Source organism: Ranitomeya variabilis, chromosome 3 (genome assembly GCF_051348905.1).
Source record: "Ranitomeya variabilis isolate aRanVar5 chromosome 3, aRanVar5.hap1, whole genome shotgun sequence".
Taxonomy (NCBI): Eukaryota; Metazoa; Chordata; class Amphibia; order Anura; family Dendrobatidae; genus Ranitomeya; species Ranitomeya variabilis.
The window spans coordinates 375,647,992-375,669,876 of record NC_135234.1 but is presented as its reverse complement, the minus strand read 5'-3'; the positions used below and the strand labels follow the sequence as shown (position 1 = coordinate 375,669,876).

Sequence of the window (21,885 nt, the reverse complement as noted above, 5' to 3'; positions counted from 1 at the left end):
CACAGCTTGAACACACGCACACCGCAGAACTGTCATCTACAGAACTTCCAGAGTTTCTGGAAAATGTCTTCCCTGCGGCAATCTTTTGCTATGTCTCCACAGTGGGTTTCGGTTGTAGGCCTTGGTGCGGCCCAAGTGGCACACCATTTCTGATCATCGCTTCTCGGCCAAATGGCTCAAGATCAAGCGTAGTGTCTGTTCTTATCTGATACGTCCCCTATTTGGGGACAATATATTAAATGGATTTTTGGAATAGGGAGCTGGAAATGGAGCTTGCTTTGTCGCACGGAACCTTCACGTGCTGTCACAATGGGGATGGAGGGTGTGGTTATGCAGATTCAAAACGCGTTGTGCACAGCTTGAACACACGCACACCGCAGAACTGTCATCTACAGAGATTCCAGAGTTTCTGGAAAATGTCTTCCCTGCGGCAATCTTTTGCTATGTCTCCACAGTGGGTTTCAGTTGTAGGCCTTGGGGCGGCCCAAGTGGCAAACCATTTCTGATCATCGCTTCTCGGCCAAATGGCTCAAGATCAAGCGTAGTGTCTGTTCTTCTCGGATACGTCCCCTATTTGGGGACCATATATTAAATGGATTTTTGGAATAGGGAGCTGGAAATGGAGCTTGCTTTGTCACACGGAACCTTCACGTGCTGTCACAATGGGGATGGAGGGTGTGATTATGCAGATTCAAAACGCGTTGTGCACAGCTTGAACACACGCACACCGCAGAACTGTCATCGACAAAGCTTCCAGAGTTTCTGGAAAATGTCTTCCCTGCGGCAATCTTTTGCTATGTCTCCACAGTGGGTTTCGGTTGTAGGCCTTGGTGCGGCCCAAGTGGCAAACCATTTCTGATCATCGTTTCTCGGCCAAATGGCTCAAGATCAAGCGTAGTGTCTGTTCTTATCTGATACGTCCCCTATTTGGGGACCATATATTAAATAGATTTTTGGAATAGGGAGCTGGAAATGGAGCTTGCTTTGTCGCACAGAACCTTCACGTGCTGTCACAATGAGGATGGAGGGTGTGGTTATGCAGATTCAAAATGCGTTGTGCACAGCTTGAACACACGCACACCGCAGAACTGTCATCTACAGAGCTTCCAGGGTTTCTGGAAAATGTCTTCCCTGCGGCAATCTTTTGCTATGTCTCCACAGTGGGTTACGGTTGTAGGCCTTGGTGAGGCCTAAGTGGCAAACCATTTCTGATCATCGCTTCTCTGCCAAATGGCTCAAGATCAAGCGTAGTGTCTGTTCTTATCTGATACGTCCCCTATTTGGGGACCATATATTAAATGGATTTTTGGAAAACGGAGCTGGAAATGGAGCTTGCTTCGTCGGACGGAACCTTCACATGCTGTCACAATGGGGATGGAGGGTGTGGTTATGCAGATTCAAAACGCGTTGTGCACAGCTTGAACACACGCACACCGCAGAACTGTCATCGACAGAGCTTCCAGAGTTTCTGGAAAATGTCTTCCCTGCGGCAATCTTTTGCTATGTCTCCACAGTGGGTTTCGGTTGTAGGCCTTGGTGCGGCCCAAGTGGCAAACCATTTCTGATCATCGCTTCTTGGCCAAATGGCTCAAGATCAAGCGTAGTGTCTGCTCTTATCTGATATGTCCCCTATTTGGGGACCATATATTAAATAGATTTTTGGAATAGGGAGCTGGAAATGGAGCATGCTTTGTCGCACGGAACCTTCACGTGCTGTCACAATGGGGATGGAGGGTGTGGTTATGCAGATTCAAAACGCGTTGTGCACAGCTTGAACACACGCACACCGCAGAACTATCATCTACAGAACCTCCAGAGTTTCTGGAAAATGTCTTCCCTGCGGCAATCTTTTGCTATGTCTCCACAGTGGGTTTCGGTTGTAGGCCTTGGTGCGGCCCAAGTGGCAAACCATTTCTGATCATCGCTTCTCGGCCAAATGGCTCAAGATCAAGCGTAGTGTCTGTTCTTATCTGATACGTCCCCTATTTGGGGACCATATATTAAATGGATTTTTGGAATAGGGAGCTGGAAATGGAGCTTGCTTTGTCACACGGAACCTTCACGTGCTGTCACAATGGGGATGGAGGGTGTGGTTATGCAGATTCAAAACGCGTTGTGCACAGCTTGAACACACGCACACTGCAGAACTGTCATCGACAGAGCTTCCAGAGTTTCTGGAAAATGTCTTCCCTGCGGCAATCTTTTGCTATGTCTCCACAGTGGGTTTCGGTTGTAGGCCTTGGTGCGGCCCAAGTGGCAAACCATTTCTGATCATCGCTTCTCGGCCAAATGGCTCAAGATCAAGCGTAGTGTCTGTTCTTATCTGATACGTCCCCTATTTGGGGACCATATATTAAATAGATTTTTGGAATAGGGAGCTGGAAATGGAGCTTGCTTTGTCGCACGGAACCTTCACGTGCTGTCACAATGGGGATGGAGGGTGTGGTTATGCAGATTCAAAACGCGTTGTGCACAGCTTGAACACACGCACACCGCAGAACTGTCATCGACAGAGCTTCCAGAGTTTCTGGAAAATGTCTTCCCTGCGGCAATCTTTTGCTATGTCTCCACAGTGGGTTTCGGTTTTAGGCCTTGGTGCGGCCCAAGTGGCAAACCATTTCTGATCATCGCTTCTCGGCCAAATGGCTCAAGATCAAGCGTAGTGTCTGTTCTTATCTGATACGTCCCCTATTTGGGGACCATATATTAAATGGATTTTTGGAATAGGGAGCTGGAAATGGAGCTTGCTTTGTCACTAGTGTTGAGCATTCCGATGCTGCAAGTATCGGGTATCGGCCGATACTTGCTGTATCGGAATTTCCGATACCGAGATCCGATATTTTTGTAATATCGGATATCGGTATCGAAACAACATTAATGTAAAAAGGTGTAAAAGAAAGAATTAAAATAAAAAAAATCGCTATACTCACCTGTCCGACGCAGCCGGGACCTCGGCGATTGTAAGCGGCAGCGTTGTTTCTTTAAAATTCGCGCTTTTACTTGCTTACGTGAATTCCCGGCTTCTGATTGGTCAGGGCGGCCATGTTGCCGGGACTCGGACCAATCACAGCAAGCCGTGACGAAATTACGTCACGGCTTGCTGTGATTGGTCCGCGTCCCGGCAACATGGCCGCCATTAACCAATCACAAGCCGTGACGTCACGGGAGGCTGGACACGCGCTTATTTTGAAAAGCGCGCGTGTCCAGCCTCCCGTGACGTCACGGCTTGTGATTGGTCACGGCGCCATATTGCCGGGATGCGGACCAATCACAGCAAGCCGTGACGAAATTACGTCACGGCTTGCTGTGATTGGTCCGCGTCCCAGGAACATGGCCGCCATTAACCAATCACAAGCCGTGACGTCACGGGAGGCTGGACACGCGCTTATTTTGAAAAGCGCGCGTGTCCAGCCTCCCGTGACGTCACGGCTTGTGATTGGTCACGGCGCCATATTGCCGGGACGCGGACCAATCACAGCAAGCCGTGACGTAATTTCGTCACGGCTTGCTGTGATTGGTCCGAGTCCCGGCAACATGGCCGCCCTGACCAATCAGAAGCCGGGAATTCACGTAAGCAAGTAAAAGCGCGAATTTTAAAGAAACAACGCTGCCGCTTACAATCGCCGAGGTCCCGGCTGCGTCGGACAGGTGAGTATAGCGATTTTTTTTATTTTAATTCTTTCTTTTACACATTTATATGGTTCCCAGGGCCTGAAGGAGAGTTTCCTCTCCTTCAGACCCTGGGAACCATCAGGAATACCGTCCGATACCTGAGTCCCATTGACTTGTATTGGTATCGGGTATCGGTATCGGATTGGATCCGATATTTTGCCGGTATCGGCCGATACTTTCCGATACCGATACTTTCAAGTATCGGACGGTATCGCTCAACACTATTTGTCACACGGAACCTTCACGTGCTGTCACAATGGGGATGGAGGGTGTGGTTATGCAGATTCAAAACGCGTTGTGCACAGCTTGAACACACGCACACCGCAGAACTGTCATCTACAGAGCTTCCAGAGTTTTTGGAAAATGTCTTCCCTGCGGCAATCTTTTGCTATGTCTCCACAGTGGGTTTCGGTTGTAGGCCTTGGTGCGGCCCAAGTGGCAAACCATTTCTGATCATCGCTTCTCGGCCAAATGGCTCAAGATCAAGCGTAGTGTCTGTTCTTATCTGATACGTCCCCTATTTGGGGACCATATATTAAATAGATTTTTGGAATAGGGAGCTGGAAATGGAGCTTGCTTTGTCGCACGGAACCTTCACGTGCTGTCACAATGGGGATGGAGGGTGTGGTTATGCAGATTCAAAACGCGTTGTGCACAGCTTGAACACACGCACACCGCAGAACTGTCATCGACAGAGCTTCCAGAGTTTCTGGAAAATGTCTTCCCTGCGGCAATCTTTTGCTATGTCTCCACAGTGGGTTTCGGTTTTAGGCCTTGGTGCGGCCCAAGTGGCAAACCATTTCTGATCATCGCTTCTCGGCCAAATGGCTCAAGATCAAGCGTTGTGTCTGTTCTTATCTGATACGTCCCCTATTTGGGGACCATATATTAAATGGATTTTTGGAAAACGGAGCTGGAAATGGAGCTTGCTTCGTCGGACGGAACCTTCACATGCTGTCACAATGGGGATGGAGGGTGTGGTTATGCAGATTCAAAACGCGTTGTGCACAGCTTGAACACACGCACACCGCAGAACTGTCATCGACAGAGCTTCCAGAGTTTCTGGAAAATGTCTTCCCTGCGGCAATCTTTTGCTATGTCTCCACAGTGGGTTTCGGTTGTAGGCCTTGGTGCGGCCCAAGTGGCAAACCATTTCTGATCATCGCTTCTTGGCCAAATGGCTCAAGATCAAGCGTAGTGTCTGCTCTTATCTGATATGTCCCCTATTTGGGGACCATATATTAAATAGATTTTTGGAATAGGGAGCTGGAAATGGAGCTTGCTTTGTCGCGCGGAACCTTCACGTGCTGTCACAATGGGGATGGAGGGTGTGGTTATGCAGATTCAAAACGCGTTGTGCACAGCTTGAACACACGCACACCGCAGAACTATCATCTACAGAACTTCCAGAGTTTCTGGAAAATGTCTTCCCTGCGGCAATCTTTTGCTATGTCTCCACAGTGGGTTTCGGTTGTAGGCCTTGGTGCGGCCCAAGTGGCAAACCATTTCTGATCATCGCTTCTCGGCCAAATGGCTCAAGATCAAGCGTAGTGTCTGTTCTTATCTGATACGTCCCCTATTTGGGGACCATATATTAAATGGATTTTTGGAATAGGGAGCTGGAAATGGAGCTTGCTTTGTCACACGGAACCTTCACGTGCTGTCACAATGGGGATGGAGGGTGTGGTTATGCAGATTCAAAACGCGTTGTGCACAGCTTGAACACACGCACACCGCAGAACTATCATCTACAGAACTTCCAGAGTTTCTGGAAAATGTCTTCCCTGCGGCAATCTTTTGCTATGTCTCCACAGTGGGTTTCGGTTGTAGGCCTTGGTGCGGCCCAAGTGGTAAACCATTTCTGATCATCGCTTCTCGGCCAAATGGCTCAAGATCAAGCGTAGTGTCTGTTCTTATCTGATACGTCCCCTATTTGGGGACCATATATTAAATGGATTTTTGGAATAGGGAGCTGGAAATGGAGCTTGCTTTGTCACACGGAACCTTCACGTGCTGTCACAATGGGGATGGAGGGTGTGGTTATGCAGATTCAAAACGCGTTGTGCACAGCTTGAACACACGCACACTGCAGAACTGTCATCGACAGAGCTTCCAGAGTTTCTGGAAAATGTCTTCCCTGCGGCAATCTTTTGCTATGTCTCCACAGTGGGTTTCGGTTGTAGGCCTTGGTGCGGCCCAAGTGGCAAACCATTTCTGATCATCGCTTCTCGGCCAAATGGCTCAAGATCAAGCGTAGTGTCTGTTCTTATCTGATACGTCCCCTATTTGGGGACCATATATTAAATAGATTTTTGGAATAGGGAGCTGGAAATGGAGCTTGCTTTGTCGCACGGAACCTTCACGTGCTGTCACAATGGGGATGGAGGGTGTGGTTATGCAGATTCAAAACGCGTTGTGCACAGCTTGAACACACGCACACCGCAGAACTGTCATCGACAGAGCTTCCAGAGTTTCTGGAAAATGTCTTCCCTGCGGCAATCTTTTGCTATGTCTCCACAGTGGGTTTCGGTTTTAGGCCTTGGTGCGGCCCAAGTGGCAAACCATTTCTGATCATCGCTTCTCGGCCAAATGGCTCAAGATCAAGCGTAGTGTCTGTTCTTATCTGATACGTCCCCTATTTGGGGACCATATATTAAATGGATTTTTGGAATAGGGAGCTGGAAATGGAGCTTGCTTTGTCACACGGAACCTTCACGTGCTGTCACAATGGGGATGGAGGGTGTGGTTATGCAGATTCAAAACGTGTTGTGCACAGCTTGAACACACGCACACCGCAGAACTGTCATCTACAGAGCTTCCCGAGTTTTTGGAAAATGTCTTCCCTGCGGCAATCTTTTGCTATGTCTCCACAGTGGGTTTCGGTTGTAGGCCTTGGTGCGGCCCAAGTGGCAAACCATTTCTGATCATCGCTTCTCGGCCAAATGGCTCAAGATCAAGCGTAGTGTCTGTTCTTATCTGATACGTCCCCTATTTGGGGACCATATATTAAATAGATTTTTGGAATAGGGAGCTGGAAATGGAGCTTGCTTTGTCACACGGAACCTTCACGTGCTGTCACAATGGGGATGGAGGGTGTGGTTATGCAGATTCAAAACGCGTTGTGCACTGCTTGAACACACGCACACCGCAGAACTGTCATCTACAGAGCTTCCAGAGTTTTTGGAAAATGTCTTCCCTGCGGCAATCTTTTGCTATGTCTCCACAGTGGGTTTCGGTTGTAGGCCTTGGTGCGGCCCAAGTGGCAAACCATTTCTGATCATCGCTTCTCGGCCAAATGGCTCAAGATCAAGTGTAGTGTCTGTTCTTATCTGATACGTCCCCTATTTGGGGACCATATATTAAATAGATTTTTGGAATAGGGAGCTGGAAATGGAGCTTGCTTTGTCGCACGGAACCTTCACGTACTGTCACAATGGGGATGGAGGGTGTGGTTATGCAGATTCAAAACGCGTTGTGCACAGCTTGAACACACGCACACCGCAGAACTGTCATCTACAGAGCTTCCAGAGTTTCTGGAAAATGTCTTCCCTGCGGCAATCTTTTGCTATGTCTCCACAGTGGGTTTCGGTTGTAGGCCTTGGTGTGGCCCAAGTGGCAAACCATTTCTGATCATCGCTTCTCGGCCAAATGGCTCAAGATCAAGCGTAGTGTCTGTTCTTATCTGATACGTCCCCTATTTGGGGACCATATATTAAATGGATTTTTGGAATAGGGAGCTGGAAATGGAGCTTGCTTCGTCGCACGGAACCTTCACGTGCTGTCACAATGGGGATGGAGGGTGTGGTTATGCAGATTCAAAACGCGTTGTGCACTGCTTGAACACACGCACACCGCAGAACTGTCATCGACAGAGCTTCCAGAGTTTCTGGAAAATGTCTTCCCTGCGGCAATCTTTTGCTATGTCTCCACAGTGGGTTTCGGTTTTAGGCCTTGGTGCGGCCCAAGTGGCAAACCATTTCTGATCATCGCTTCTCGGCCAAATGGCTCAAGATCAAGCGTAGTGTCTGTTCTTATCTGATACGTCCCCTATTTGGGGACCATATATTAAATGGATTTTTGGAATAGGGAGCTGGAAATGGAGCTTGCTTTGTCACACGGAACCTTCACGTGCTGTCACAATGGGGATGGAGGGTGTGGTTATGCAGATTCAAAACGTGTTGTGCACAGCTTGAACACACGCACACCGCAGAACTGTCATCTACAGAGCTTCCCGAGTTTTTGGAAAATGTCTTCCCTGCGGCAATCTTTTGCTATGTCTCCACAGTGGGTTTCGGTTGTAGGCCTTGGTGCGGCCCAAGTGGCAAACCATTTCTGATCATCGCTTCTCGGCCAAATGGCTCAAGATCAAGCGTAGTGTCTGTTCTTATCTGATACGTCCCCTATTTGGGGACCATATATTAAATAGATTTTTGGAATAGGGAGCTGGAAATGGAGCTTGCTTTGTCACACGGAACCTTCACGTGCTGTCACAATGGGGATGGAGGGTGTGGTTATGCAGATTCAAAACGCGTTGTGCACTGCTTGAACACACGCACACCGCAGAACTGTCATCTACAGAGCTTCCAGAGTTTTTGGAAAATGTCTTCCCTGCGGCAATCTTTTGCTATGTCTCCACAGTGGGTTTCGGTTGTAGGCCTTGGTGCGGCCCAAGTGGCAAACCATTTCTGATCATCGCTTCTCGGCCAAATGGCTCAAGATCAAGTGTAGTGTCTGTTCTTATCTGATACGTCCCCTATTTGGGGACCATATATTAAATAGATTTTTGGAATAGGGAGCTGGAAATGGAGCTTGCTTTGTCGCACGGAACCTTCACGTGCTGTCACAATGGGGATGGAGGGTGTGGTTATGCAGATTCAAAACGCGTTGTGCACAGCTTGAACACACGCACACCGCAGAACTGTCATCTACAGAGCTTCCAGAGTTTCTGGAAAATGTCTTCCCTGCGGCAATCTTTTGCTATGTCTCCACAGTGGGTTTCGGTTGTAGGCCTTGGTGTGGCCCAAGTGGCAAACCATTTCTGATCATCGCTTCTCGGCCAAATGGCTCAAGATCAAGCGTAGTGTCTGTTCTTATCTGATACGTCCCCTATTTGGGGACCATATATTAAATGGATTTTTGGAATAGGGAGCTGGAAATGGAGCTTGCTTTGTCACACGGAACCTTCACGTGCTGTCACAATGGGGATGGAGGGTGTGGTTATGCAGATTCAAAACGTGTTGTGCACAGCTTGAACACACGCACACCGCAGAACTGTCATCTACAGAGCTTCCCGAGTTTTTGGAAAATGTCTTCCCTGCGGCAATCTTTTGCTATGTCTCCACAGTGGGTTTCGGTTGTAGGCCTTGGTGCGGCCCAAGTGGCAAACCATTTCTGATCATCGCTTCTCGGCCAAATGGCTCAAGATCAAGCGTAGTGTCTGTTCTTATCTGATACGTCCCCTATTTGGGGACCATATATTAAATAGATTTTTGGAATAGGGAGCTGGAAATGGAGCTTGCTTTGTCACACGGAACCTTCACGTGCTGTCACAATGGGGATGGAGGGTGTGGTTATGCAGATTCAAAACGCGTTGTGCACTGCTTGAACACACGCACACCGCAGAACTGTCATCTACAGAGCTTCCAGAGTTTTTGGAAAATGTCTTCCCTGCGGCAATCTTTTGCTATGTCTCCACAGTGGGTTTCGGTTGTAGGCCTTGGTGCGGCCCAAGTGGCAAACCATTTCTGATCATCGCTTCTCGGCCAAATGGCTCAAGATCAAGTGTAGTGTCTGTTCTTATCTGATACGTCCCCTATTTGGGGACCATATATTAAATAGATTTTTGGAATAGGGAGCTGGAAATGGAGCTTGCTTTGTCGCACGGAACCTTCACGTGCTGTCACAATGGGGATGGAGGGTGTGGTTATGCAGATTCAAAACGCGTTGTGCACAGCTTGAACACACGCACACCGCAGAACTGTCATCTACAGAGCTTCCAGAGTTTCTGGAAAATGTCTTCCCTGCGGCAATCTTTTGCTATGTCTCCACAGTGGGTTTCGGTTGTAGGCCTTGGTGTGGCCCAAGTGGCAAACCATTTCTGATCATCGCTTCTCGGCCAAATGGCTCAAGATCAAGCGTAGTGTCTGTTCTTATCTGATACGTCCCCTATTTGGGGACCATATATTAAATGGATTTTTGGAATAGGGAGCTGGAAATGGAGCTTGCTTCGTCGCACGGAACCTTCACGTGCTGTCACAATGGGGATGGAGGGTGTGGTTATGCAGATTCAAAACGCGTTGTGCACAGCTTGAACACACGCACACCGCAGAACTGTCATCTACAGAGCTTCCAGAGTTTCTGGAAAATGTCTTCCCTGCGGCAATCTTTTGCTATGTCTCCACAGTGGGTTTCGGTTGTAGGCCTTGGTGCGGCCCAAGTGGCAAACCATTTCTGATCATCGCTTCTCGGCCAAATGGCTCAAGATCAAGCGTAGTGTCTGTTCTTATCTGATACGTCCCCTATTTGGGGACCATATATTAAATGGATTTTTGGAATAGGGAGCTGGAAATGGAGCTTGCTTTGTCACACGGAACCTTCACGTGCTGTCACAATGGGGATGGAGGGTGTGGTTATGCAGATTCGAAACGCGTTGTGCACAGCTTGAACACACGCACACTGCAGAACTGTCATCTACAGAGCTTCCAGAGTTTCTGGAAAATGTCTTCCCTGCGGCAATCTTTTGCTAAGTCTCCACAGTGGGTTTCGGTTGTAGGCCTTGGTGCGGCCCAAGTGGCAAACCATTTCTGATCATCGCTTCTCGGCCAAATGGCTCAAGATCAAGCGTAGAGTCTGTTCTTATCTGATACGTCCCCTATTTGGGGACCATATATTAAATGGATTTTTGGAATAGGATGCTGGAAATGGAGCTTGCTTTGTCGCACGGAACCTTCACGTGCTGTCACAATGGGGATGGAGGGTGTGGTTATGCAGATTCAAAACGCGTTGTGCACAGCTTGAACACACGCACACCGCAGAACTGTCATCTACAGAGCTTCCAGAGTTTCTGGAAAATGTCTTCCCTGCGGCAATCTTTTGCTATGTCTCCACAGTGGGTTTCGGTTGTAGGCCTTGGTGCGGCCCAAATGGCGAACCATTTCTGATCATCGCTTCTCGGCCAAATGGCTCAAGATCAAGCGTAGTGTCTGTTCTTATCTGATACGTCCCCTATTTGGGGACCATATATTAAATAGATTTTTGGAATAGGGAGCTGGAAATGGAGCTTGCTTTGTCGCACGGAACCTTCACGTGCTGTCACAATGGGGATGGAGGGTGTGGTTATGCAGATTCAAAACGCGTTGTGCACAGCTTGAACACACGCACACCGCAGAACTGTCATCTACAGAGCTTCCAGAGTTTCTGGAAAATGTCTTCCCTGCGGCAATCTTTTGCTATGTCTCCACAGTGGGTTTCGGTTGTAGGCCTTGGTGCGGCCCAAGTGGCAAACCATTTCTGATCATCGCTTCTCGGCCAAATGGCTCAAGATCAAGCGTAGTGTCTGTTCTTATCTGATACGTCCCCTATTTGGGGACCATATATTAAATAGATTTTTGGAATAGGGAGCTGGAAATGGAGCTTGCTTTGTCGCATGGAACCTTCACGTGCTGTCACAATGGGGATGGAGGGTGTGGTTATGCAGATTCAAAACGCATTGTGCACAGCTTGTCTCCACAGTGGGTTTCGGTTGTAGGCCTTGGTGCGGCCCAAGTGGCAAACCATTTCTGATCATCGCTTCTCGGCCAAATGGCTCAAGATCAAGCGTAGTGTCTGTTCTTATCTGATACGTCCCCTATTTGGGGACCATATATTAAATAGATTTTTGGAATAGGGAGCTGGAAATGGAGCTTGCTTTGTCGCACGGAACCTTCATGTGCTGTCACAATGGGGATGGAGGGTGTGGTTATGCAGATTCAAAACGCGTTGTGCACAGCTTGAACACACGCACACCGCAGAACTGTCATCGACAGAGCTTCCAGAGTTTCTGGAAAATGTCTTCCCTGCGGCAATCTTTTGCTATGTCTCCACAGTGGGTTTCGGTTTTAGGCCTTGGTGCGGCCCAAGTGGCAACCCATTTCTGATCATCGCTTGTCGGCCAAATGGCTCAAGTTTAAGCGTAGTGTCTGTTCTTATCTGATACGTCCCCTATTTGGGGACCATATATTAAATGGATTTTTGGAATAGGGAGCTGGAAATGGAGCTTGCTTTGTCACACGGAACCTTCACGTGCTGTCACAATGGGGATGGAGGGTGTGGTTATGCAGATTCAAAACGCGTTGTGCACAGCTTGAACACACGCACACCGCAGAACTGTCATCTACAGAGCTTCCAGAGTTTTTGGAAAATGTCTTCCCTGCGGCAATCTTTTGCTATGTCTCCACAGTGGGTTTCGGTTGTAGGCCTTGGTGCGGCCCAAGTGGCAAACCATTTCTGATCATCGCTTCTCGGCCAAATGGCTCAAGATCAAGTGTAGTGTCTGTTCTTATCTGATACGTCCCCTATTTGGGGACCATATATTAAATAGATTTTTGGAATAGGGAGCTGGAAATGGAGCTTGCTTTGTCGCACGGAACCTTCACGTGCTGTCACAATGGGGATGGAGGGTGTGGTTATGCAGATTCAAAACGCGTTGTGCACAGCTTGAACACACGCACACCGCAGAACTGTCATCTACAGAGCTTCCAGAGTTTCTGGAAAATGTCTTCCCTGCGGCAATCTTTTGCTATGTCTCCACAGTGGGTTTCGGTTGTAGGCCTTGGTGTGGCCCAAGTGGCAAACCATTTCTGATCATCGCTTCTCGGCCAAATGGCTCAAGATCAAGCATAGTGTCTGTTCTTATCTGATACGTCCCCTATTTGGGGACCATATATTAAATGGATTTTTGGAATAGGGAGCTGGAAATGGAGCTTGCTTCGTCGCACGGAACCTTCACGTGCTGTCACAATGGGGATGGAGGGTGTGGTTATGCAGATTCAAAACGCGTTGTGCACAGCTTGAACACACGCACACCACAGAACTGTCATCTACAGAGCTTCCAGAGTTTCTGGAAAATGTCTTCCCTGCGGCAATCTTTTGCTATGTCTCCACAGTGGGTTTCGGTTGTAGGCCTTGGTGCGGCCCAAGTGGCAAACCATTTCTGATCATCGCATCTCGGCCAAATGGCTCAAGATCAAGCGTAGAGTCTGTTCTTATCTGATACGTCCCCTATTTGGGGACCATATATTAAATGGATTTTTGGAATAGGATGCTGGAAATGGAGCTTGCTTTGTCGCACGGAACCTTCACGTGCTGTCACAATGGGGATGGAGGGTGTGGTTATGCAGATTCAAAACGCGTTGTGCACAGCTTGAACACACGCACACCGCAGAACTGTCATCTACAGAGCTTCCAGAGTTTCTGGAAAATGTCTTCCCTGCGGCAATCTTTTGCTATGTCTCCACAGTGGGTTTCGGTTGTAGGCCTTGGTGCGGCCCAAATGGCAAACCATTTCTGATCATCGCTTCTCGGCCAAATGGCTCAAGATCAAGCGTAGAGTCTGTTCTTATCTGATACGTCCCCTATTTGGGGACCATATATTAAATGGATTTTTGGAATAGGGAGCTGGCAATGGAGCTTGCTTTGTCGCACGGAACCTTCACGTGCTGTCACAATGGGGATGGAGGGTGTGGTTATGCAGATTCGAAACGCGTTGTATACAGCTTGAACACACGCACACCGCAGAACTGTCATCTACAGAGCTTCCAGAGTTTCTGGAAAATGTCTTCCCTGCGGCAATCTTTTGCTATGTCTCCACAGTGGGTTTCGGTTGTAGGCCTTGGTGCGGCCCAAGTGGCAAACCATTTCTGATCATCGCTTCTCGGCCAAATGGCTCAAGATCAAGCGTAGTGTCTGTTCTTATCTGATACGTACCCTATTTGGGGACCATATATTAAATAGATTTTTGGAATAGGGAACTGGAAATGGAGCTTGCTTTGTCGCACGGAACCTTCACTTGCTGTCACAATGGGGATGGAGGGTGTGGTTATGCAGATTCAAAACGCGTTGTGCACAGCTTGAACACACGCACACCGCAGAACTGTCATCTACAGAACTTCCAGAGTTTCTGGAAAATGTCTTCCCTGCGGCAATCTTTTGCTATGTCTCCACAGTGGGTTTCGGTTGTAGGCCTTGGTGCGGCCCAAGTGGCACACCATTTCTGATCATCGCTTCTCGGCCAAATGGCTCAAGATCAAGCGTAGTGTCTGTTCTTATCTGATACGTCCCCTATTTGGGGACCATATATTAAATGGATTTTTGGAATAGGGAGCTGGAAATGGAGCTTGCTTTGTCGCACGGAACCTTCACGTGCTGTCACAATGGGGATGGAGGGTGTGGTTATGCAGATTCAAAACGCGTTGTGCACAGCTTGAACACACGCACACCGCAGAACTGTCATCTACAGAGCTTCCAGAGTTTCTGGAAAATGTCTTCCCTGCGGCAATCTTTTGCTATGTCTCCACAGTGGGTTTCAGTTGTAGGCCTTGGGGCGGCCCAAGTGGCAAACCATTTCTGATCATCGCTTCTCGGCCAAATGGCTCAAGATCAAGCGTAGTGTCTGTTCTTCTCGGATACGTCCCCTATTTGGGGACCATATATTAAATGGATTTTTGGAATAGGGAGCTGGAAATGGAGCTTGCTTTGTCACACGGAACCTTCACGTGCTGTCACAATGGGGATGGAGGGTGTGATTATGCAGATTCAAAACGCGTTGTGCACAGCTTGAACACACGCACACCGCAGAACTGTCATCGACAAAGCTTCCAGAGTTTCTGGAAAATGTCTTCCCTGCGGCAATCTTTTGCTATGTCTCCACAGTGGGTTTCGGTTGTAGGCCTTGGTGCGGCCCAAGTGGCAAACCATTTCTGATCATCGCTTCTCGGCCAAATGGCTCAAGATCAAGCGTAGTGTCTGTTCTTATCTGATACGTCCCCTATTTGGGGACCATATATTAAATGGATTTTTGGAATAGGGAGCTGGAAATGGAGCTTGCTTTGTCACACGGAACCTTCACGTGCTGTCACAATGGGGATGGAGGGTGTGGTTATGCAGATTCGAAACGCGTTGTGCACAGCTTGAACACACGCACACCGCAGAACTGTCATCTACAGAGCTTCCAGAGTTTCTGGAAAATGTCTTCCCTGCGGCAATCTTTTGCTAAGTCTCCACAGTGGGTTTCGGTTGTAGGCCTTGGTGCGGCCCAAGTGGCAAACCATTTCTGATCATCGCTTCTCGGCCAAATGGCTCAAGATCAAGCGTAGAGTCTGTTCTTATCTGATACGTCCCCTATTTGGGGACCATATATTAAATGGATTTTTGGAATAGGATGCTGGAAATGGAGCTTGCTTTGTCGCACGGAACCTTCACGTGCTGTCACAATGGGGATGGAGGGTGTGGTTATGCAGATTCAAAACGCGTTGTGCACAGCTTGAACACACGCACACCGCAGAACTGTCATCTACAGAGCTTCCAGAGTTTCTGGAAAATGTCTTCCCTGCGGCAATCTTTTGCTATGTCTCCACAGTGGGTTTCGGTTGTAGGCCTTGGTGCGGCCCAAATGGCGAACCATTTCTGATCATCGCTTCTCGGCCAAATGGCTCAAGATCAAGCGTAGTGTCTGTTCTTATCTGATACGTCCCCTATTTGGGGACCATATATTAAATAGATTTTTGGAATAGGGAGCTGGAAATGGAGCTTGCTTTGTCGCACGGAACCTTCACGTGCTGTCACAATGGGGATGGAGGGTGTGGTTATGCAGATTCAAAACGCGTTGTGCACAGCTTGAACACACGCACACCGCAGAACTGTCATCTACAGAGCTTCCAGAGTTTCTGGAAAATGTCTTCCCTGCGGCAATCTTTTGCTATGTCTCCACAGTGGGTTTCGGTTGTAGGCCTTGGTGCGGCCCAAGTGGCAAACCATTTCTGATCATCGCTTCTCGGCCAAATGGCTCAAGATCAAGCGTAGTGTCTGTTCTTATCTGATACGTCCCCTATTTGGGGACCATATATTAAATAGATTTTTGGAATAGGGAGCTGGAAATGGAGCTTGCTTTGTCGCATGGAACCTTCACGTGCTGTCACAATGGGGATGGAGGGTGTGGTTATGCAGATTCAAAACGCATTGTGCACAGCTTGTCTCCACAGTGGGTTTCGGTTGTAGGCCTTGGTGCGGCCCAAGTGGCAAACCATTTCTGATCATCGCTTCTCGGCCAAATGGCTCAAGATCAAGCGTAGTGTCTGTTCTTATCTGATACGTCCCCTATTTGGGGACCATATATTAAATAGATTTTTGGAATAGGGAGTTGGAAATGGAGCTTGCTTTGTCGCACGGAACCTTCACGTGCTGTCACAATGGGGATGGAGGGTGTGGTTATGCAGATTCAAAACGCGTTGTGCACAGCTTGAACACACGCACACCGCAGAACTATCATCTACAGAACTTCCAGAGTTTCTGGAAAATGTCTTCCCTGCGGCAATCTTTTGCTATGTCTCCACAGTGGGTTTCGGTTGTAGGCCTTGGTGCGGCCCAAGTGGCAAACCATTTCTGATCATCGCTTCTCGGCCAAATGGCTCAAGATCAAGCGTAGTGTCTGTTCTTATCTGATACGTCCCCTATTTGGGGACCATATATTAAATAGATTTTTGGAATAGGGAGCTGGAAATGGAGCTTGCTTTGTCGCACGGAACCTTCATGTGCTGTCACAATGGGGATGGAGGGTGTGGTTATGCAGATTCAAAACGCGTTGTGCACAGCTTGAACACACGCACACCGCAGAACTGTCATCGACAGAGCTTCCAGAGTTTCTGGAAAATGTCTTCCCTGCGGCAATCTTTTGCTATGTCTCCACAGTGGGTTTCGGTTTTAGGCCTTGGTGCGGCCCAAGTGGCAACCCATTTCTGATCATCGCTTGTCGGCCAAATGGCTCAAGTTTAAGCGTAGTGTCTGTTCTTATCTGATACGTCCCCTATTTGGGGACCATATATTAAATGGATTTTTGGAATAGGGAGCTGGAAATGGAGCTTGCTTTGTCGCACGGAACCTTCACGTGCTGTCACAATGGGGATGGAGGGTGTGGTTATGCAGATTCAAAACGCGTTGTGCACAGCTTGAACACACGCACACCGCAGAACTGTCATCTACAGAGCTTCCAGAGTTTCTGGAAAATGTCTTCCCTGCGGCAATCTTTTGCTATGTCTCCACAGTGGGTTTCGGTTGTAGGCCTTGGTGTGGCCCAAGTGGCAAACCATTTCTGATCATCGCTTCTCGGCCAAATGGCTCAAGATCAAGCGTAGTGTCTGTTCTTATCTGATACGTCCCCTATTTGGGGACCATATATTAAATGGATTTTTGGAATAGGGAGCTGGAAATGGAGCTTGCTTCGTCGCACGGAACCTTCACGTGCTGTCACAATGGGGATGGAGGGTGTGGTTATGCAGATTCAAAACGCGTTGTGCACAGCTTGAACACACGCACACCACAGAACTGTCATCTACAGAGCTTCCAGAGTTTCTGGAAAATGTCTTCCCTGCGGCAATCTTTTGCTATGTCCCCACAGTGGGTTTCGGTTGTAGGCCTTGGTGCGGCCCAAGTGGCAAACCATTTCTGATCATCGCATCTCGGCCAAATGGCTCAAGATCAAGCGTAGAGTCTGTTCTTATCTGATACGTCCCCTATTTGGGGACCATATATTAAATGGATTTTTGGAATAGGATGCTGGAAATGGAGCTTGCTTTGTCGCACGGAACCTTCACGTGCTGTCACAATGGGGATGGAGGGTGTGGTTATGCAGATTCAAAACGCGTTGTGCACAGCTTGAACACACGCACACCGCAGAACTGTCATCTACAGAGCTTCCAGAGTTTCTGGAAAATGTCTTCCCTGCGGCAATCTTTTGCTATGTCTCCACAGTGGGTTTCGGTTGTAGGCCTTGGTGCGGCCCAAATGGCAAACCATTTCTGATCATCGCTTCTCGGCCAAATGGCTCAAGATCAAGCGTAGAGTCTGTTCTTATCTGATACGTCCCCTATTTGGGGACCATATATTAAATGGATTTTTGGAATAGGGAGCTGGCAATGGAGCTTGCTTTGTCGCACGGAACCTTCACGTGCTGTCACAATGGGGATGGAGGGTGTGGTTATGCAGATTCGAAACGCGTTGTATACAGCTTGAACACACGCACACCGCAGAACTGTCATCTACAGAGCTTCCAGAGTTTCTGGAAAATGTCTTCCCTGCGGCAATCTTTTGCTATGTCTCCACAGTGGGTTTCGGTTGTAGGCCTTGGTGCGGCCCAAGTGGCAAACCATTTCTGATCATCGCTTCTCGGCCAAATGGCTCAAGATCAAGCGTAGTGTCTGTTCTTATCTGATACGTACCCTATTTGGGGACCATATATTAAATAGATTTTTGGAATAGGGAACTGGAAATGGAGCTTGCTTTGTCGCACGGAACCTTCACTTGCTGTCACAATGGGGATGGAGGGTGTGGTTATGCAGATTCAAAACGCGTTGTGCACAGCTTGAACACACGCACACCGCAGAACTGTCATCTACAGAACTTCCAGAGTTTCTGGAAAATGTCTTCCCTGCGGCAATCTTTTGCTATGTCTCCACAGTGGGTTTCGGTTGTAGGCCTTGGTGCGGCCCAAGTGGCACACCATTTCTGATCATCGCTTCTCGGCCAAATGGCTCAAGATCAAGCGTAGTGTCTGTTCTTATCTGATACGTCCCCTATTTGGGGACCATATATTAAATGGATTTTTGGAATAGGGAGCTGGAAATGGAGCTTGCTTTGTCGCACGGAACCTTCACGTGCTGTCACAATGGGGATGGAGGGTGTGGTTATGCAGATTCAAAACGCGTTGTGCACAGCTTGAACACACGCACACCGCAGAACTGTCATCTACAGAGCTTCCAGAGTTTCTGGAAAATGTCTTCCCTGCGGCAATCTTTTGCTATGTCTCCACAGTGGGTTTCAGTTGTAGGCCTTGGGGCGGCCCAAGTGGCAAACCATTTCTGATCATCGCTTCTCGGCCAAATGGCTCAAGATCAAGCGTAGTGTCTGTTCTTCTCGGATACGTCCCCTATTTGGGGACCATATATTAAATGGATTTTTGGAATAGGGAGCTGGAAATGGAGCTTGCTTTGTCACACGGAACCTTCACGTGCTGTCACAATGGGGATGGAGGGTGTGATTATGCAGATTCAAAACGCGTTGTGCACAGCTTGAACACACGCACACCGCAGAACTGTCATCGACAAAGCTTCCAGAGTTTCTGGAAAATGTCTTCCCTGCGGCAATCTTTTGCTATGTCTCCACAGTGGGTTTCGGTTGTAGGCCTTGGTGCGGCCCAAGTGGCAAACCATTTCTGATCATCGTTTCTCGGCCAAATGGCTCAAGATCAAGCGTAGTGTCTGTTCTTATCTGATACGTCCCCTATTTGGGGACCATATATTAAATAGATTTTTGGAATAGGGAGCTGGAAATGGAGCTTGCTTTGTCGCACAGAACCTTCACGTGCTGTCACAATGAGGATGGAGGGTGTGGTTATGCAGATTCAAAATGCGTTGTGCACAGCTTGAACACACGCACACCGCAGAACTGTCATCTACAGAGCTTCCAGGGTTTCTGGAAAATGTCTTCCCTGCGGCAATCTTTTGCTATGTCTCCACAGTGGGTTACGGTTGTAGGCCTTGGTGAGGCCTAAGTGGCAAACCATTTCTGATCATCGCTTCTCGGCCAAATGGCTCAAGATCAAGCGTAGTGTCTGTTCTTATCTGATACGTCCCCTATTTGGGGACCATATATTAAATGGATTTTTGGAAAACGGAGCTGGAAATGGAGCTTGCTTCGTCGGACGGAACCTTCACATGCTGTCACAATGGGGATGGAGGGTGTGGTTATGCAGATTCAAAACGCGTTGTGCACAGCTTGAACACACGCACACCGCAGAACTGTCATCGACAGAGCTTCCAGAGTTTCTGGAAAATGTCTTCCCTGCGGCAATCTTTTGCTATGTCTCCACAGTGGGTTTCGGTTGTAGGCCTTGGTGCGGCCCAAGTGGCAAACCATTTCTGATCATCGCTTCTTGGCCAAATGGCTCAAGATCAAGCGTAGTGTCTGCTCTTATCTGATATGTCCCCTATTTGGGGACCATATATTAAATAGATTTTTGGAATAGGGAGCTGGAAATGGAGCATGCTTTGTCGCACGGAACCTTCACGTGCTGTCACAATGGGGATGGAGGGTGTGGTTATGCAGATTCAAAACGCGTTGTGCACAGCTTGAACACACGCACACCGCAGAACTATCATCTACAGAACCTCCAGAGTTTCTGGAAAATGTCTTCCCTGCGGCAATCTTTTGCTATGTCTCCACAGTGGGTTTCGGTTGTAGGCCTTGGTGCGGCCCAAGTGGCAAACCATTTCTGATCATCGCTTCTTGGCCAAATGGCTCAAGATCAAGCGTAGTGTCTGTTCTTATCTGATACGTCCCCTATTTGGGGACCATATATTAAATGGATTTTTGGAATAGGGAGCTGGAAATGGAGCTTGCTTTGTCACACGGAACCTTCACGTGCTGTCACAATGGGGATGGAGGGTGTGGTTATGCAGATTCAAAACGCGTTGTGCACAGCTTGAACACACGCACACTGCAGAACTGTCATCGACAGAGCTTCCAGAGTTTCTGGAAAATGTCTTCCCTGCGGCAATCTTTTGCTATGTCTCCACAGTGGGTTTCGGTTGTAGGCCTTGGTGCGGCCCAAGTGGCAAACCATTTCTGATCATCGCTTCTCGGCCAAATGGCTCAAGATCAAGCGTAGTGTCTGTTCTTATCTGATACGTCCCCTATTTGGGGACCATATATTAAATAGATTTTTGGAATAGGGAGCTGGAAATGGAGCTTGCTTTGTCGCACGGAACCTTCACGTGCTGTCACAGTGGGGATGGAGGGTGTGGTTATGCAGATTCAAAACGCGTTGTGCACAGCTTGAACACACGCACACCGCAGAACTGTCATCGACAGAGCTTCCAGAGTTTCTGGAAAATGTCTTCCCTGCGGCAATCTTTTGCTATGTCTCCACAGTGGGTTTCGGTTTTAGGCCTTGGTGCGGCCCAAGTGGCAAACCATTTCTGATCATCGCTTCTCGGCCAAATGGCTCAAGATCAAGCGTAGTGTCTGTTCTTATCTGATACGTCCCCTATTTGGGGACCATATATTAAATGGATTTTTGGAATAGGGAGCTGGAAATGGAGCTTGCTTTGTCACACGGAACCTTCACGTGCTGTCACAATGGGGATGGAGGGTGTGGTTATGCAGATTCAAAACGCGTTGTGCACAGCTTGAACACACGCACACCGCAGAACTGTCATCTACAGAGCTTCCAGAGTTTTTGGAAAATGTCTTCCCTGCGGCAATCTTTTGCTATGTCTCCACAGTGGGTTTCGGTTGTAGGCCTTGGTGCGGCCCAAGTGGCAAACCATTTCTGATCATCGCTTCTCGGCCAAATGGCTCAAGATCAAGCGTAGTGTCTGTTCTTATCTGATACGTCCCCTATTTGGGGACCATATATTAAATAGATTTTTGGAATAGGGAGCTGGAAATGGAGCTTGCTTTGTCGCACGGAACCTTCACGTGCTGTCACAATGGGGATGGAGGGTGTGGTTATGCAGATTCAAAACGCGTTGTGCACAGCTTGAACACACGCACACCGCAGAACTGTCATCGACAGAGCTTCCAGAGTTTCTGGAAAATGTCTTCCCTGCGGCAATCTTTTGCTATGTCTCCACAGTGGGTTTCGGTTTTAGGCCTTGGTGCGGCCCAAGTGGCAAACCATTTCTGATCATCGCTTCTCGGCCAAATGGCTCAAGATCAAGCGTAGTGTCTGTTCTTATCTGATACGTCCCCTATTTGGGGACCATATATTAAATGGATTTTTGGAAAACGGAGCTGGAAATGGAGCTTGCTTCGTCGGACGGAACCTTCACATGCTGTCACAATGGGGATGGAGGGTGTGGTTATGCAGATTCAAAACGCGTTGTGCACAGCTTGAACACACGCACACCGCAGAACTGTCATCGACAGAGCTTCCAGAGTTTCTGGAAAATGTCTTCCCTGCGG

The 21,885-nt window shown here is 48.4% G+C and overlaps 59 pseudogenes; all 59 read left to right on the top strand.

Annotated features, from left to right (window-relative positions):
• Window positions 1-155: 155 nt before the first annotated feature.
• LOC143818797 (U2 spliceosomal RNA) lies at window positions 156-331 on the top strand (annotated as a pseudogene).
• A 177-nt stretch (window positions 332-508) lies between these two features.
• LOC143762630 (U2 spliceosomal RNA) lies at window positions 509-687 on the top strand (annotated as a pseudogene).
• A 174-nt stretch (window positions 688-861) lies between these two features.
• On the top strand, window positions 862-1,037 carry LOC143760178 (U2 spliceosomal RNA; annotated as a pseudogene).
• Window positions 1,038-1,214: 177 nt separating this feature from the next.
• Window positions 1,215-1,392, top strand: LOC143760517 (U2 spliceosomal RNA; annotated as a pseudogene).
• Window positions 1,393-1,567: 175 nt separating this feature from the next.
• LOC143762757 (U2 spliceosomal RNA) lies at window positions 1,568-1,743 on the top strand (annotated as a pseudogene).
• A 177-nt stretch (window positions 1,744-1,920) lies between these two features.
• Window positions 1,921-2,096, top strand: LOC143760892 (U2 spliceosomal RNA; annotated as a pseudogene).
• Window positions 2,097-2,273: 177 nt separating this feature from the next.
• Window positions 2,274-2,449, top strand: LOC143759649 (U2 spliceosomal RNA; annotated as a pseudogene).
• Window positions 2,450-2,626: 177 nt separating this feature from the next.
• Window positions 2,627-2,805, top strand: LOC143760130 (U2 spliceosomal RNA; annotated as a pseudogene).
• Window positions 2,806-4,127: 1,322 nt separating this feature from the next.
• LOC143759648 (U2 spliceosomal RNA) lies at window positions 4,128-4,303 on the top strand (annotated as a pseudogene).
• A 177-nt stretch (window positions 4,304-4,480) lies between these two features.
• LOC143762308 (U2 spliceosomal RNA) lies at window positions 4,481-4,658 on the top strand (annotated as a pseudogene).
• Window positions 4,659-4,833: 175 nt separating this feature from the next.
• LOC143761751 (U2 spliceosomal RNA) lies at window positions 4,834-5,009 on the top strand (annotated as a pseudogene).
• A 177-nt stretch (window positions 5,010-5,186) lies between these two features.
• LOC143760891 (U2 spliceosomal RNA) lies at window positions 5,187-5,362 on the top strand (annotated as a pseudogene).
• A 177-nt stretch (window positions 5,363-5,539) lies between these two features.
• On the top strand, window positions 5,540-5,715 carry LOC143760890 (U2 spliceosomal RNA; annotated as a pseudogene).
• A 177-nt stretch (window positions 5,716-5,892) lies between these two features.
• Window positions 5,893-6,068, top strand: LOC143759646 (U2 spliceosomal RNA; annotated as a pseudogene).
• A 177-nt stretch (window positions 6,069-6,245) lies between these two features.
• Window positions 6,246-6,421, top strand: LOC143760889 (U2 spliceosomal RNA; annotated as a pseudogene).
• Window positions 6,422-6,598: 177 nt separating this feature from the next.
• Window positions 6,599-6,774, top strand: LOC143760657 (U2 spliceosomal RNA; annotated as a pseudogene).
• Window positions 6,775-6,951: 177 nt separating this feature from the next.
• Window positions 6,952-7,127, top strand: LOC143760407 (U2 spliceosomal RNA; annotated as a pseudogene).
• Window positions 7,128-7,304: 177 nt separating this feature from the next.
• LOC143763490 (U2 spliceosomal RNA) lies at window positions 7,305-7,480 on the top strand (annotated as a pseudogene).
• A 177-nt stretch (window positions 7,481-7,657) lies between these two features.
• On the top strand, window positions 7,658-7,833 carry LOC143760888 (U2 spliceosomal RNA; annotated as a pseudogene).
• A 177-nt stretch (window positions 7,834-8,010) lies between these two features.
• Window positions 8,011-8,186, top strand: LOC143760656 (U2 spliceosomal RNA; annotated as a pseudogene).
• Window positions 8,187-8,363: 177 nt separating this feature from the next.
• On the top strand, window positions 8,364-8,539 carry LOC143760781 (U2 spliceosomal RNA; annotated as a pseudogene).
• A 177-nt stretch (window positions 8,540-8,716) lies between these two features.
• Window positions 8,717-8,892, top strand: LOC143760887 (U2 spliceosomal RNA; annotated as a pseudogene).
• A 177-nt stretch (window positions 8,893-9,069) lies between these two features.
• LOC143760655 (U2 spliceosomal RNA) lies at window positions 9,070-9,245 on the top strand (annotated as a pseudogene).
• A 177-nt stretch (window positions 9,246-9,422) lies between these two features.
• On the top strand, window positions 9,423-9,598 carry LOC143760769 (U2 spliceosomal RNA; annotated as a pseudogene).
• Window positions 9,599-9,775: 177 nt separating this feature from the next.
• LOC143763479 (U2 spliceosomal RNA) lies at window positions 9,776-9,951 on the top strand (annotated as a pseudogene).
• A 177-nt stretch (window positions 9,952-10,128) lies between these two features.
• On the top strand, window positions 10,129-10,304 carry LOC143760886 (U2 spliceosomal RNA; annotated as a pseudogene).
• A 177-nt stretch (window positions 10,305-10,481) lies between these two features.
• On the top strand, window positions 10,482-10,657 carry LOC143761797 (U2 spliceosomal RNA; annotated as a pseudogene).
• Window positions 10,658-10,834: 177 nt separating this feature from the next.
• On the top strand, window positions 10,835-11,010 carry LOC143759645 (U2 spliceosomal RNA; annotated as a pseudogene).
• Window positions 11,011-11,187: 177 nt separating this feature from the next.
• Window positions 11,188-11,363, top strand: LOC143761281 (U2 spliceosomal RNA; annotated as a pseudogene).
• Window positions 11,364-11,456: 93 nt separating this feature from the next.
• Window positions 11,457-11,632, top strand: LOC143818847 (U2 spliceosomal RNA; annotated as a pseudogene).
• A 177-nt stretch (window positions 11,633-11,809) lies between these two features.
• LOC143763164 (U2 spliceosomal RNA) lies at window positions 11,810-11,985 on the top strand (annotated as a pseudogene).
• A 177-nt stretch (window positions 11,986-12,162) lies between these two features.
• Window positions 12,163-12,338, top strand: LOC143760758 (U2 spliceosomal RNA; annotated as a pseudogene).
• A 177-nt stretch (window positions 12,339-12,515) lies between these two features.
• LOC143761214 (U2 spliceosomal RNA) lies at window positions 12,516-12,691 on the top strand (annotated as a pseudogene).
• A 177-nt stretch (window positions 12,692-12,868) lies between these two features.
• LOC143762810 (U2 spliceosomal RNA) lies at window positions 12,869-13,044 on the top strand (annotated as a pseudogene).
• A 177-nt stretch (window positions 13,045-13,221) lies between these two features.
• LOC143762077 (U2 spliceosomal RNA) lies at window positions 13,222-13,397 on the top strand (annotated as a pseudogene).
• A 177-nt stretch (window positions 13,398-13,574) lies between these two features.
• On the top strand, window positions 13,575-13,751 carry LOC143762225 (U2 spliceosomal RNA; annotated as a pseudogene).
• A 176-nt stretch (window positions 13,752-13,927) lies between these two features.
• On the top strand, window positions 13,928-14,103 carry LOC143759956 (U2 spliceosomal RNA; annotated as a pseudogene).
• Window positions 14,104-14,280: 177 nt separating this feature from the next.
• On the top strand, window positions 14,281-14,459 carry LOC143762629 (U2 spliceosomal RNA; annotated as a pseudogene).
• Window positions 14,460-14,633: 174 nt separating this feature from the next.
• LOC143760885 (U2 spliceosomal RNA) lies at window positions 14,634-14,809 on the top strand (annotated as a pseudogene).
• Window positions 14,810-14,986: 177 nt separating this feature from the next.
• LOC143761796 (U2 spliceosomal RNA) lies at window positions 14,987-15,162 on the top strand (annotated as a pseudogene).
• Window positions 15,163-15,339: 177 nt separating this feature from the next.
• Window positions 15,340-15,515, top strand: LOC143759644 (U2 spliceosomal RNA; annotated as a pseudogene).
• Window positions 15,516-15,692: 177 nt separating this feature from the next.
• On the top strand, window positions 15,693-15,868 carry LOC143761280 (U2 spliceosomal RNA; annotated as a pseudogene).
• A 93-nt stretch (window positions 15,869-15,961) lies between these two features.
• Window positions 15,962-16,137, top strand: LOC143760389 (U2 spliceosomal RNA; annotated as a pseudogene).
• Window positions 16,138-16,314: 177 nt separating this feature from the next.
• Window positions 16,315-16,490, top strand: LOC143818846 (U2 spliceosomal RNA; annotated as a pseudogene).
• A 177-nt stretch (window positions 16,491-16,667) lies between these two features.
• On the top strand, window positions 16,668-16,843 carry LOC143763153 (U2 spliceosomal RNA; annotated as a pseudogene).
• A 177-nt stretch (window positions 16,844-17,020) lies between these two features.
• Window positions 17,021-17,196, top strand: LOC143763467 (U2 spliceosomal RNA; annotated as a pseudogene).
• Window positions 17,197-17,373: 177 nt separating this feature from the next.
• On the top strand, window positions 17,374-17,549 carry LOC143762809 (U2 spliceosomal RNA; annotated as a pseudogene).
• Window positions 17,550-17,726: 177 nt separating this feature from the next.
• On the top strand, window positions 17,727-17,902 carry LOC143762076 (U2 spliceosomal RNA; annotated as a pseudogene).
• Window positions 17,903-18,079: 177 nt separating this feature from the next.
• LOC143762224 (U2 spliceosomal RNA) lies at window positions 18,080-18,256 on the top strand (annotated as a pseudogene).
• A 176-nt stretch (window positions 18,257-18,432) lies between these two features.
• LOC143759955 (U2 spliceosomal RNA) lies at window positions 18,433-18,608 on the top strand (annotated as a pseudogene).
• A 177-nt stretch (window positions 18,609-18,785) lies between these two features.
• LOC143762628 (U2 spliceosomal RNA) lies at window positions 18,786-18,964 on the top strand (annotated as a pseudogene).
• A 174-nt stretch (window positions 18,965-19,138) lies between these two features.
• Window positions 19,139-19,314, top strand: LOC143760176 (U2 spliceosomal RNA; annotated as a pseudogene).
• A 177-nt stretch (window positions 19,315-19,491) lies between these two features.
• On the top strand, window positions 19,492-19,669 carry LOC143759482 (U2 spliceosomal RNA; annotated as a pseudogene).
• Window positions 19,670-19,844: 175 nt separating this feature from the next.
• Window positions 19,845-20,020, top strand: LOC143762756 (U2 spliceosomal RNA; annotated as a pseudogene).
• Window positions 20,021-20,197: 177 nt separating this feature from the next.
• Window positions 20,198-20,373, top strand: LOC143761219 (U2 spliceosomal RNA; annotated as a pseudogene).
• A 177-nt stretch (window positions 20,374-20,550) lies between these two features.
• LOC143759364 (U2 spliceosomal RNA) lies at window positions 20,551-20,726 on the top strand (annotated as a pseudogene).
• A 177-nt stretch (window positions 20,727-20,903) lies between these two features.
• On the top strand, window positions 20,904-21,079 carry LOC143760884 (U2 spliceosomal RNA; annotated as a pseudogene).
• Window positions 21,080-21,256: 177 nt separating this feature from the next.
• Window positions 21,257-21,432, top strand: LOC143759643 (U2 spliceosomal RNA; annotated as a pseudogene).
• Window positions 21,433-21,609: 177 nt separating this feature from the next.
• Window positions 21,610-21,787, top strand: LOC143759481 (U2 spliceosomal RNA; annotated as a pseudogene).
• Window positions 21,788-21,885: the final 98 nt, after the last annotated feature.